A 13,031-nucleotide genomic window follows, 5' to 3' on the forward strand; every position below is an offset into this window, starting at 1 on the left:
TATTCACACACCCATCTACCCAAAAACTCAACCACCCACACATTCACGCAAAAATCCACTCACCCACTCACTCACTTATCATTCACCCACTAAACCATGCACCTGTCCACTCACCTATTCATCCACCCACTCACACACTCATTAAGCAACCCACCCACTTACCCTGCCACCCACTCAATCTCTAACCCACTCACTCACCCAGCCACGCAATCTCGAACCCACCAATTCACTAATCCTCTCACCAACTCACCTCTCACCCACTCCCACACCCACTCACGCGCTGACCCACCCACTCACTCACCTCAACCATTCACAAACCCACCCACCCACTCATTCACCAACCACCCACCACCCACTCAATCTCTAAACCCATTCACCCACCCCCACCCACTCAGCACCCACTAACTCACCCAATCAATCTCTAACCCACTCACATACACACCCACCCACCCACTCACCCAGCACTCACCAACCACTTCCGTTTATTCACTCCCAAAACACACACCCACTCACGTCACCCATGGCTTACCCTATCACCCACAATCTCTAACACACTCACTCACCTACTTCCTCATCACTGACCCACACTCACAGACCCCACCCAGTTAATCACCCCACTCTATGTGTAGTCCTTAGCTCTCTGGTAATGTGAGATATTCTTCCTCCCAGCGGTATTTTACCAGGTAAGGCCCACTGAGCTATAAAGATTGTTTTCAGAAGCATCTTCGCCACAAATGATAGTTCAACAAAGTCACTGTAAACATTTATTGCACCCAATTCCTGTTATTACATGTTTCTAAATGTGGAGTGAAATATACAGGCGTCAGGGTCGGGATCGAACCCACAACATTCTGTATAGCAGGCGAGGTAGTTAACATCTTGCCACCGTGGCGCTCAATTCTTTGACTCACCCACTCAACTACTAAAGCCACCCACTAACCGACTCACAAACCCACTCACCCTGCCACGCACTCAATTTCTAACCCACTCACTAAACCACTCATCCACGCACCCACCTACACATGCACTCACCAACTCACTCACCCAACAACCCACCCACCAACTCACCCACCCACTCACTGACCCAACTCACGCACCAACCCACCCACTCACACTGTGACCTACTCCATATCTAACCCAACAACTCCCTCACATTAGCCCCTCACTCTACTAACCTAACCACCCACCAACTCACTCACCCACCTACGCACTCAACCCACCACTCACCCAACTGTAAACTAATTTTTTTTACAAGGCAAGGCCCACAGAGCTATACAGATCTTATTCAGAAGCAACGTGGCCACAAAAACCCAGAGGTCTCGGAGAAAAATCCATGAACCACGAGGAGAACATGCATCTCCAAATATACAGGCATCAAGATCGAGACCGAATCCATAACCTCCTGTACAAAAGGTAAGGTAGTTAACATCTCGCCACCATGGGCCTTCCACCTCTCGACTCGCAGCCACCCACTCTACCTACCCATCAGCCACATACCCTTCAGCCACATACCCATTCAGACCCACATATTCCATTCAGCCACATACCCATTTCAGCCACATACCCCTTCAGCCACATACCCATTCAGCACCATACCCATCAGCACATACCCATTCAGCCACATACCCATTCAGCCACATACCCATCAGCCACATATCCCACTCAGCCACATACCCACTCAGCCACATACCCACTCAGCCACATACCCAACTCAGCCACATACCACTCAGCCATCATACCCCCTCATCCACATACCCACTCAGCCACATACCCACTCAGCCCACATACCCAACTCAGCCACATACCCACTCAGCCACATACCCACTCCGCCACATACCCACTCAGCCACTACCCACGCAGCCACATACCCACTCAGCCACATACCCACTCAGCACATACCCACTCAGCCACATACCACTCAGCCACATACCCACTCAGCCACATACCCACTCAGCCACATACCCACTCAGCCACATACCCACTCAGCCACATACCCTCAGCCATACCCACTCAGCCACATACCCATTCAGCCACATACCCATTCAGCCACATACCCTTCAGCCACATACCCATTCAGCCACATACCCATTCAGCCACATACCCATTCAGCCAACATACCCATTCAGCCACATACCCATTCAGCCACATTACCCACTCAAAGACCCACACACCTTGCTAACCACCTTACCTACGCACCCACCTACACACCCAACTCACTGACTCACTCACTCAACAATTCATTCACCCATCCCCTCACCATTTCACTCCCCCAATCATACACCCACCCATCCACCCACTCTATCTCTAACTCACACACTCACCAGTCCACCCACTCACCCAGCCACTTACCTACTCACCTACTCACCCTGCCACCTACTCGACCTGCAACAGACCTACCGACCCAACGAGCCACCTACCCCCTAAACTAAACTACTTTTTTATTTCACCAGGTAAGGCCCATTGAGCTATATAGATCCTTTTCAGAATAGACCAGTGAACAAATTATAGGCTTATCACATAGACATTTATTGCAGCCAAATCCTCTAAATGCATGTTGATTCTAAATGCAGAGGGGAAAACCCGAAGGACCTGCAGCAAAATCCACGCGACCATGTGTAGAACATGCAAACTCCAATATACAGGCGACAGGGTCGGGATCGAATCCACAATCTCCTGTATACTAGGTGAGGCAGTGAACATCTCACCACCTTGGCGCCTCACTCTCTGACTCACCCATCCACTCACTCACACACTATCTTACCCACTTAACCTCCCACATCAACTCACCCACCCACTCGCTGACCCCACTCAGTCAACAACTCACCCACCCAACCACTCACTCAGTTAACCACTTTCTCACCCACCCACTCACCCTACGACCACTCACCAAGCTACACACTCACCTACCAACACACCCATTCACTCACTTGCTCACCCACCCACTTACTCACCCAACCACTAACTGACCCACTCACCCACCTACAAACTCACGAACAAAAAACACACCCACTCAACCCATTGCTCACCCAACCCCTCACTCACCCACTTACTGAATCACCCACCCACGCACTCACCGACCCACCAACTCACTTCACCCACCCAATACTCCCTCACCGAGCCACTCAATCTCTAACCCACCCACTCACCCAACCACCCACTCACCCAACCACCCACTCAATCTCGAAACCACACACCAACCCTGCTACTGACTCAATCTCTTAACCAAAGCTCACAAACCCACCCATCCACTCACTCACCCAGTGACTAACCCACTCACTCAATTTTTAACCCACCCATTCACGCACTACCCAACTAACCTCCTTCCCACACACACTCACCCACCCACACATCCATGCACCCACACACTCACCCATTCACTCATCCATCCACTCACTAACTCACCCAGCCGTGCACCTACTCACTCACCCACTTTCAGATCCACTCACCCTGCCACCTACTCAATTTATAACCCACCTACTCACTCACCCACCCACCCAGCCAACCACCCGCCTACTCCCTCAGCCACTCAGCCACTCACCCACTACCACCGTAATTACTGACCCACCCACTAATTTAATCACCTACTAACGTAACCACCCACAAACTCAACCACTGAGTCACTCGAACTTACCCACTCACCAAGCCACCCACTAAATTCTCAAACCCACACTGATGCACTCACCCACCCGCCCACTCACCAACACCCTTAACTAAATCAAACATTTTTTTTTCCCCAGGTAATGCCCACTGAGCTATATAGATTGTTTTGAGAAGCAGGGTTTAGATCGAACCTACAAACTTAAAAATACCAGGCAAGATAGTTAACAATTTGCCAACATGGCACTCCACTCTCTGACTCTCCCACCCACAATAACACACACTCAAACACCCACCCACTAACTCAACCATCCATTCATTCAACCACCGAGCCAAGCACACACTCACCAAGCCACCCACTCAATCTCTAGCCCACACTCACTCACCCAGCCACTGACCTACTACCCATCAAACATCGCACTCACTCATCCACTCACCCACCCAGCCACTCATCTGCACACTAATGAAAATTAAGCTTTTTTTATTTTACCAGGTAAGGCACTCAGCTATATAGATATTTTTCAAAAACCACTTGACCACAAATATCAACTCAATTCAGTGGCTTTTCACGTGTAAAAAAGTTATAGCAGCCAAATTCTATAATTGCATGTTTTTAAATGTGGAGGGAGAACAAGGAGCACCTGGAGAAAATTCCACGCGACAAGGCGTCAGGGTCGGGATCGAATTTACGACCTCCTGTACAAAAGGCGAGGTAGTTAACAGCTCGCCACCACGGCACTCCACCCACTCACCCATTCAAAACCACCCACCAACCCACTCACAAACCCACTCACCCTGCCACCCACTCAATCTCTAATCCACTCACTCAACAATTTACTCACCCACTCACCTACTCAACTAATCACACCCCCACTCACACACCCACCCATTCACCCACTCAATCTCTAACCTACCCACCAAATCACTCAATAACCCACCTACCCACTCACCCACCCAATAAACTAAATTAAATTTTTTTTTTTTACCTAAAATGTTCAGAAAACTAAATTAATAATTTTCAGAAGTGACCTGGTTACAAATGATAGGATAACGAAGTGGATTATCATGGAGACATTCATTGCAGCCACATCCTCTAAATGCATGTTGATTTTAAATATGGAGATAAAACCTGGAGGACCCGGAGAAAAATCCACACGACCACAGGGAGAACATGCCAACTCCAAATATACAAGTGGAAGGGATGGGATCGAATACACAAAATCCTGTATACTAGGCGAGGTAGTTAACATGTCGCCACCGTGGTGCCTCACTCTTTGATTCACCCACGCACCCAATCACACACTAACAACTCACCTGCTCAACCTTCGATATTCACTCACCCACCCACTAACTGACTCACCCACCCACTCACCCAACAATCTACTCACCCGCCCACTAACCTATTCACTCAACCCCTCACTCACCCACTCCCCCACACAATATCGCACTGACCTACCCACGCACTCACTCACACAGTCACTCACTAATTCACCCACCCACCACCCACTCACCTATTCACCCACCTACTCAACCATCCACCCACTCATGCTCCCATACACTCACTTACTTATCCAGGCACTCACCTACTCACCCACCGACTGAATCACCCATTAAGCCACTCACCCACTCACCCTCCCAATCACCTAGTTACCCACCCCCTCAATCTATAACCCACCAATTTTCTCATCCACTCACCAACCCACCTCTCACCCACTCCCTCACCTAATCAATCACTTCAAACCATTCACTCACCCACCCACCCACTAATTCACACAATCACCCACCACCCACTCAATCTCTAACCCACACCCACCTACTCACTCACCCAACGACTCACTCAACAATCCACTCCTCCACACACTCATCTATTCACTCACATTCAACACACCCACTTCTCTAACACACTCACTCACCTACTCCCTCAACCACTGACCCACCCACTCACCCACCGACTCACCCACCGACTCATCCACTAACTCACTCACAGACCCACTCAGTTAATTACTGTGTAGTCCTCACCTCTTCCAGTATTGTGAGATATTCTTCCTCCCAGCGGTATCTTCACGACAACGCCCTGGGGGGTGGGCAAGCCTCTCAACGAGTCGGGCGAGCGGGGCAACAGCCTGGTCATGTTGGGTTCATAGCGCAGTGCGGCACACGCATACACACAAGCAGACCACACACATATGAACACAATAACAACAGTGGGAGCCACTCACGCGATAGGGATGGGCCGCATGGTCCACTCCAGCTCGATGTACGGCTTGCCCGGATACAATGTTAACTACCTCGTCTGGTATACAGGAGGTTGTCGGTTAGATCCCAACCCTGACACCTGTATATTTGGAGTTTGCATGTTCTCTCCGTGGTCAAGTGGATTTTTATTCTGGTCCTCTGGATTTTCCCTACACATTAGAAACAGGCGTTTAGAGTAGTTGGCTGCTATAAATTTCCACATAAGGCACGTTGTTGACCTATCATTTGTGGCCAGGTCACTTCTAAAAAAAGAGTTATGTTACTCAGTGAGATGGTTGAGACACAGGTGATGAGCCTGTGTGTAAGGGGTTGAGTGAGTGAGCGGTTTAATTCATGATTGAGTGACTGATTGGTTGAGTGAGTGGCTGAGTGAGTGATTTATGGAGCGATTGGTTCAGTGAGCGAGCGGGTGGTTGAGTGAGCGAGTGAGTGGTTCAGTGAGTGAGTGGTTGAGTGAATTAGTGAGTGGTTGAATGAGTATTTGAATGAGTGAGTGTTTGAACCAATGAGTGAGTATTTGAGCGCATGAGTGTGTGGTTGAGTGAGTGGTTGAGTTAATGACTGAGTGAGTGATTGATTGAGTGGTTGAGTAAGTGGATGGTTGAGTGAATGGTTGAGTGAGTGGTTGAGTGAGTGAGTAGTTGAGTGAGTGGTTTAAGTTAGTGGATGAGTGAGTGAGTGGTTGAATGAGTGGCTGAGTGAGTGAGTGGATGAGTGAGTGAGTGAGTGGCTGGCGCGCACCTTGGCTGCGTTGTCAAGAGTGTCCCGCTGGTGCCGCCCCACTGTGTTGCTGCACTCCGCCAGGGTGAGAGCGGCGGTGCCGCGCCCGCAGCTGCTCCAGCGACTACGCCATCTTGCCCAGCCCCTCCTGGCGAGCACGCAGCATGCCCTGGAGCTCCCATCACATGGTGCTGGCAATCTGAGACACCCGCCTGTAGCACACACACAGAAGAAGAGATACGGGAATGGATTATGGCGACCCGGGTGACGAGAAGATCACTACTTCGCCCGGTATACAGGAGGTTGTAGGTTTGATCCAAACCATGATGCTTACATATTCAATTCTGCTCGTCCAGGCGGGGAGAATCCAATCACATTTATTCGATGCGATGTTTCTCATGGGATATAATAAGCGACAACATTTGACCCCAAACCGAGAGGATTCTGGGATGTTTGTTGTTTTTTGACAATAACTCTGGAAGGAAACGTCGCAGACCCATCAAGGTGGGACTCGTACTGCTCGCCTCGTCGAGAGTCATCGAAATATATGAGTGGTTAAGCTGTGGGAAGTGGAATGGACGAGCGACCAATAAAACAATATGTATTATGGGGATTAATGTTTTTTGCTATTCACAAAATAAAACAAAAGCAGTCATGCAAATATCTGATTTAACACAGCACAGGAAAACCAGTTGCACCATTAAATTCCGCTCGTCCAAGCGGGGAGAATCCAATCACATTTATTCGATGCAATGTTTCTCATGGGATATAAGCGACAACATTTGGACCCCAAACCGAGAGGATTGTGGGATGTTTGTGGTTTTTTGGCAATAACTCTGGAAAGAAATGTCGCAGACCCATCAAGGTGGGACTCGTCCAGCGACATAATGGTTGAGTGACTGGTTGAATGAATTCGGGAATGGTTGGATGAGTGAGTGGTTGAGTGAGTGGTTCAGTCAGTTAGTGGTTGAGGGAGTGAGTGGCTGAGTGAGCGAGTGGTTGAATGAGTTAAAGAGTGATGGTTGAGTGGTTGAGTAAGTGATTAAGTGAGTGAGTGGTTGAGTGAGTAAGTAGCTTCGTGAGTAAGTAGCTTCGTGAGTGCGCGGCTGAGTGGTTGAGTGTGTGGCTGAGTGAGTGGCTAAATGAGTGAGTGGCTGAGTGAAAGGGTGAGTGGCTGAGTGAAGGAGTGAGTGGCTGAGTGAGTGAGAAAGTAATTGGTTGAGTGGTTGAGTAAGTCATTAAGTGAGTGAGTGGTTGTTCTAGTGAGTGGTTAAGTGAATGGTTAAGTGAGTGGTTAAGTGAGTGGTTAAGTGAGTCCCCAAGCCGAGAGGATTCTGGTGAGTCGTTGAGTGGTTTGGTGAGGGGTTGAGTGAAAGGTTGAGTGAGGGGTTGAGTGAGTGAGTGGTAGAGTTAGTCGTTGAGCGAGTGGTTGGGTGAGTGGTTGAGTGAGCGAGTGCTTGAGTGAGCAAGTGAGTGGTTGAGTGAGCAAGCGAGTGGTTGAGTGAGCGAATGGTTGAGTGAGCGAGCGGTTGAATGAGCGAGTGGTTTAGTGAGCGAGTGGTTGAGTGACTGAGTGAGTGAGTGGCTGAGTGAGTGGCTGAGTGAGTGAATGGTTGAGTGAGTGAGAGCGTGATGGTTGAGTGATTGAGTGAGTGGGTGGTTGAATGATTGGTTGAGTGGTTGAGTTAATTATTGAGTGAGTGAGCGGCTGAGTAGTTGAGGTGAGTCGTTGAGTGAGTGTGTGGCTGAGTGAGTTTGTGGCTGAGTGAGTGAATGGCTGAATGAATCACAGCTATGATAAAAATGGACATCAGCATTTAGTGGTCTTGTATTCACTCAGTAAATGAAGTTTAATATAAAATTGTACACTCACAGGATCGAAATAAAGATGACATTGCACATCGGAGTAAACCGAGTCGCGGCTATGATGAAATTTTGCATTAGCATAACATTGATTTATTAGCATACAAAATGACTTTTTGCAGAGCGATTTAATACAAAAGTCTGATAGACTACATGAATTTTTTTAAAAATAAAAAGTACATACAAACCAGGCATCAATACCGTTGCTTTGTATGATCTGTGAAACGCAGAAATTTTCAGATAAAATCGGACATTTTGAGCTTGCTGCTGTATCGACTGAGTGGAATCAATACAATTAGTATCGATTCACAATCAACAAAGACCATATATGGGAAAATCTCTGATCGGTGATTTTGATTGCATCGTATTGCAGCGCCCCTTTGATGATGTTATAAAGCACTTGCCCCAACAGTCTGTTAAAGGCTATACGGGGATCTTTGTGTGCGAGTAGCTCACAGATCCTTGAGAGATCTGAACACTGTCCGATCATCAGCGAGCTCCTCCGGCAGGCGAGGCTGTGTTGGCGGTTGTCTGTGCATTAAGAGGTGTTAACTATCCCACGCAGAGAAGTCTGCTTACAGAACATAAGAGGTTCTTCACGTACCGTGCCCCGTGTCACCTGAATGTTAAATGGGGCTCCGGCAATTCAGTGTCCAACGCCGAATCATCTTTCACCATCACCACGCGTCTATTAAGGCCAATGTGACGAGGCCATAGATAGACGCCGCGTTATAATGGGGGGGGGGGGGGGGGGGGAGCAAGAAAACCGTCGTACTACGTGACATCACAACACCCTGCATACAGCCATAGTGGCTGATTAGGGTGCGCATCATTTACAAATATGTGGTTTAAGTGGTTGAGAGTAGATTTTGGTGTAAATTGATCACGATGCTTTGCGTAGCCTGCATTTAAAATTTCATGCGTGGGTGCGTGAGCAGATATGAGTGGGTGAGTGCGTGAGTAAGCCGGTAAGTGAGTATGTGGGTGGATGGAGGGAGCTGGGCGGGCACGGCATTGGCTGGAGTGGAGGTGGACTGATGCGGTACGGGAGGATGTGGAGCTGAGTGGGCTTTGCCGACGACTGGTACCAGTGGTGTCGAGATCGGCCTCTGCGGGGAGGCTCGTGAAGGATGCTTCTACTTGGCAGTTGGCGACAATCGCCCTCCAACAACAACGGAGGAGTGATACTCACAACAACGATCGGAACACCGGATGATAAATATGCAGCAATTTGGCACAGTACGGGGTACAGGTGGTGCTGCCAGTCATCTCAGTCAGCCAACCCATGGCACCTTGGTCTGTTCCACTGTTCCAGGACCTCCGGTCAGCGAGCCTTCGACACTTCACGTGGCTTCAAAGTGCACCTGGCCTGGCACAGGCGCTGTGGTGACGTCACTGTCACTTAGGGGAGAATGCTCCTCCCACTACTCCTGCTTGTTGTTGTACTCGGGAAGGAGAGATAAAACTAGACTAAAATCTCAACGATTTTCATTTTACCAGGTAAGGACCACTGAGATAAACATCTCTTTTATTACGCGCTTTTATTTAACTCACTCTGTCTGTTGTTGTTGTTGTCGTATCCTCAAATCTTGTAACTCAATTTTAACCCACTTCCCAATGTGGTATCGACTGCAAACTTGGTATACTTATGTCATACTGATGACAAAACTACATTCTATGAAAAAAAAGTATTTTTGAACATTCATTTTATATGTTATGTTTCGGCTTGGGTCTAATTGTCCACGCTCAACTGACGTTGGCTGTAAATCACCAGGGCCCCTTACGTTATGGCAAGCATCGAGGCCACTTCCTGGAGTCGTGGTACATTTAATTTAATTAAAGCGTTTTAAAAAAACAAAGTACTTTTAAATATTACTTATTCAGAAGCGACTTGGCACCAATAATAGCTCAACGAAGTGGCTCATCATCACGTGTAAATTATAGCAGCTAAATACTTTAAACGAATATTCATATTCTTGGTTCTTTCGGTAAAGTCACGTAAATAGAAAACCAAAAAATTAGTAATGAAAATGAAATAAATATAATAAATTGCCGTTATTATTATCAATTTATCTTATTTTTTTATAAAAAAAATAGATTTTTTGTTTTCTATTTAGTTGACTTTACCGAAAGAACCAAGAATATTCATTCCTGCAGTCACGAAAGTTTTAAGTCAAAACTTTAAACGAATGTTTCTTAATGTGGAGAGAAAAACCGGAGGACACGGAGAAAAATCCACGCGACCACGGGGAGAGACAGAGACACGCAAACTCCAAATATACAGCAGGCATCAGGGTCGGGATCGAACCTACAAACTCCTGTATACCAGGCGAGGTAGTTAGGGGGGAAAGCAGAGACAGCGAGAGGGAAGATAATTAGTCAAACTCACACTCAGTATTACTCACCAACCACGATACACTCACCATCACACTCACCATGATACTCACCATCATACTCACGCATTCACCATCATACTCACCATGATACTCACCATCATACTCACGCATTCACCATCATACTCACCATCATACTCACGCATTCACCATCATACTCACACACAAGCCAACACACATTAACAGTCGCCATTCACTACGACGTGGCGGTGACGTCACCACAATAACTCAGGTTCCATGGTTTGACGGCTGTGCCAGGCTAAGTGCAGGAGGAGGTCACGGGCCAGACTCAGGTGCCATGGGCCGACTGCTCTGCCTGGCTCGGTACAAGAGGAGGGCTAGACCCTGGTGCTATGGGTTAACTCGTGTGCCACCACCTGCACAACCACCACAGTAACAACCACACAACTATAATCACAACAATAACCACGACCAACAACTGTAACCACAACTATAATGTAACCACAACTATAATGTAACCACAACTATAATGTAACCACAACTATAATGTAACCACAACTATAATGTAACCACAACTATAATGTAACCACAACAGCAGCAGCAGCAGGGCCGAGCTCTGCTTGAAGCTGCGCCGCGAACTCCGCAGAACGTGACGGCTGTGGGCCAGGCGCCTCCTGTCTCCTCCCACCGCCGCCGCCACTGCTGATGTGGACACACCACGCGAGGTTCTCACCTTCAGGCTGAGTCGACGTAGAGGAGGCCCAGCGAGCCGCCGCTTCAGAAGCTTCCGCTCGCCACTGACGGTGGCCGTGAGCGGGAATCCAAACCAGCCGCTCGCCACCCACAATGCACTGCGCGCGCCGCCTCCACTCGGCCCCGACCCCAGCGGAAGTGGCAGCGGGGGGAGGGGGGTGGGGCATGGGGGGTGAGGGGGAGGGGCATGGGGGGGGAGGGGGGTGGGGCATGGAGGGAGGGGGAGGGGCATGGGGGGGGAGGGGGAGGGGCATGGGGGGGAGGGGCATGGGGGTGAGAAGGAGGGGCATGGGGGGTGAGGGGGGAGGGGCATGGGGGGTGAGGGGGGAGGGGCATGGGGGTGAGGGGGAGGGGCATGGGGGGGGAGGGGGATGTGGCATGGGGGGGGAGGGGCATGGGGGAGGGGCATGGGGGGGTGAGGGGGGAGGGGGGAGGGGCATGGGGGGGAGGGGGGTGGGGCATGGGGGGTGAGGGGGAGGGGCATGGGGGTGAGGGGCATGGGGGGGGTGAGGGGGGAGGGGGAGGGCATGGGGGGGGGGGGAGGGGCATGGGGGGAGGGGGAGGGGCATAGGGGGGTGAGGGGGAGGGGCATGGGGGGGGAGGGGGGTGGGGCATGGGGGGGTGAGGGGCATGGGGGGGGTGAGGGGGGAGGGGCATGGGGGGTGAGGGGGGGGGCATGGGGGGTGAGGGGGAGGGGCAGGGGGGGAGGGGGGGGGGCATGGGGGGTGAGGGGGAGGGGCATGGGGGGGGAGGGGTGGGGGGGGGGGGGGGGCATGGGGGGGTGAGGGGGGGGGCATGGGGGGGTGAGGGGGGAGGGGCATGGGGGGTGAGGGGGGGGGCATGGGGGGGTGAGGGGGAGGGGGGGGGGGGGGGGCATGGGGGGGGTGAGGGGGGAGGGGCATGGGGGGGGAGGGGGGGGGCATAGGGGGGAGGGGGGAGGGGCATGGGGGGGTGGGGGGAGGGGCATGGGGGGGTGAGGGGGGAGGGGCATGGGGGGGTGAGGGGGGAGGGGCAGGGGGGGGAGGGGAGGGGGATGGGGGGGGTGAGGGGGGAGGGGCATGGGGGGGTGAGGGGGGAGGGGCATGGGGGGGTGAGGGGGGAGGGGCATGGGGGGGTGAGGGGGTGGGGCATGGGGGGTGAGGGGCATGGGGGGTGAGGGGCATGGGGGGTTGAGGGGGGAGGGCTATGGGGGTGAGGGGGGAGGGGCATGGGGGGTGAGGGGTATGGGGGGTGAGGGGGGAGGGGCATGGGGGGTGAGGGGTGAGGGGCATGGGGGGTGAGGGGGGAGGGGCATGGGGGGGTGAGGGGGGAGGGGCATGGGGGGTTCGCGAGGCAGGGAGGGGCATGGGGGGTGGTCGCGAGGGGAGGCAGGGAGGGGCATGGGGGGTGAGGGGTGAGGGGCATGGGGGGTGAGGGGGGAGGGGCATGGGGGGTTCGCGAGGGGGGGAGGGGACATGAAAGGTGGTCGCGAGGGGGGCAAGGGGGGGC

General features: G+C 51.5%; 1 long non-coding RNA gene across 1 annotated transcript; it reads right to left on the reverse strand.

Moving 5' to 3' along the window:
* Positions 1–5,393: 5,393 nt before the first annotated feature.
* Positions 5,394–11,641, reverse strand: LOC133362762 (uncharacterized). The gene is made up of 3 exons (XR_009757530.1): positions 11,524–11,641; positions 6,595–6,785; positions 5,394–5,720 (listed from the first exon to the last, which is right to left on the reverse strand). It is a non-coding gene; the product is annotated as an uncharacterized LOC133362762 (long non-coding RNA).
* Positions 11,642–13,031: the final 1,390 nt, after the last annotated feature.

This window comes from Lethenteron reissneri, unplaced genomic scaffold, assembly GCF_015708825.2.
Source record: "Lethenteron reissneri isolate LAM-NWPU_2019-01 unplaced genomic scaffold, ASM1570882v1 scaffold_1607, whole genome shotgun sequence".
Taxonomy (NCBI): domain Eukaryota; kingdom Metazoa; phylum Chordata; class Hyperoartia; order Petromyzontiformes; family Petromyzontidae; genus Lethenteron; species Lethenteron reissneri.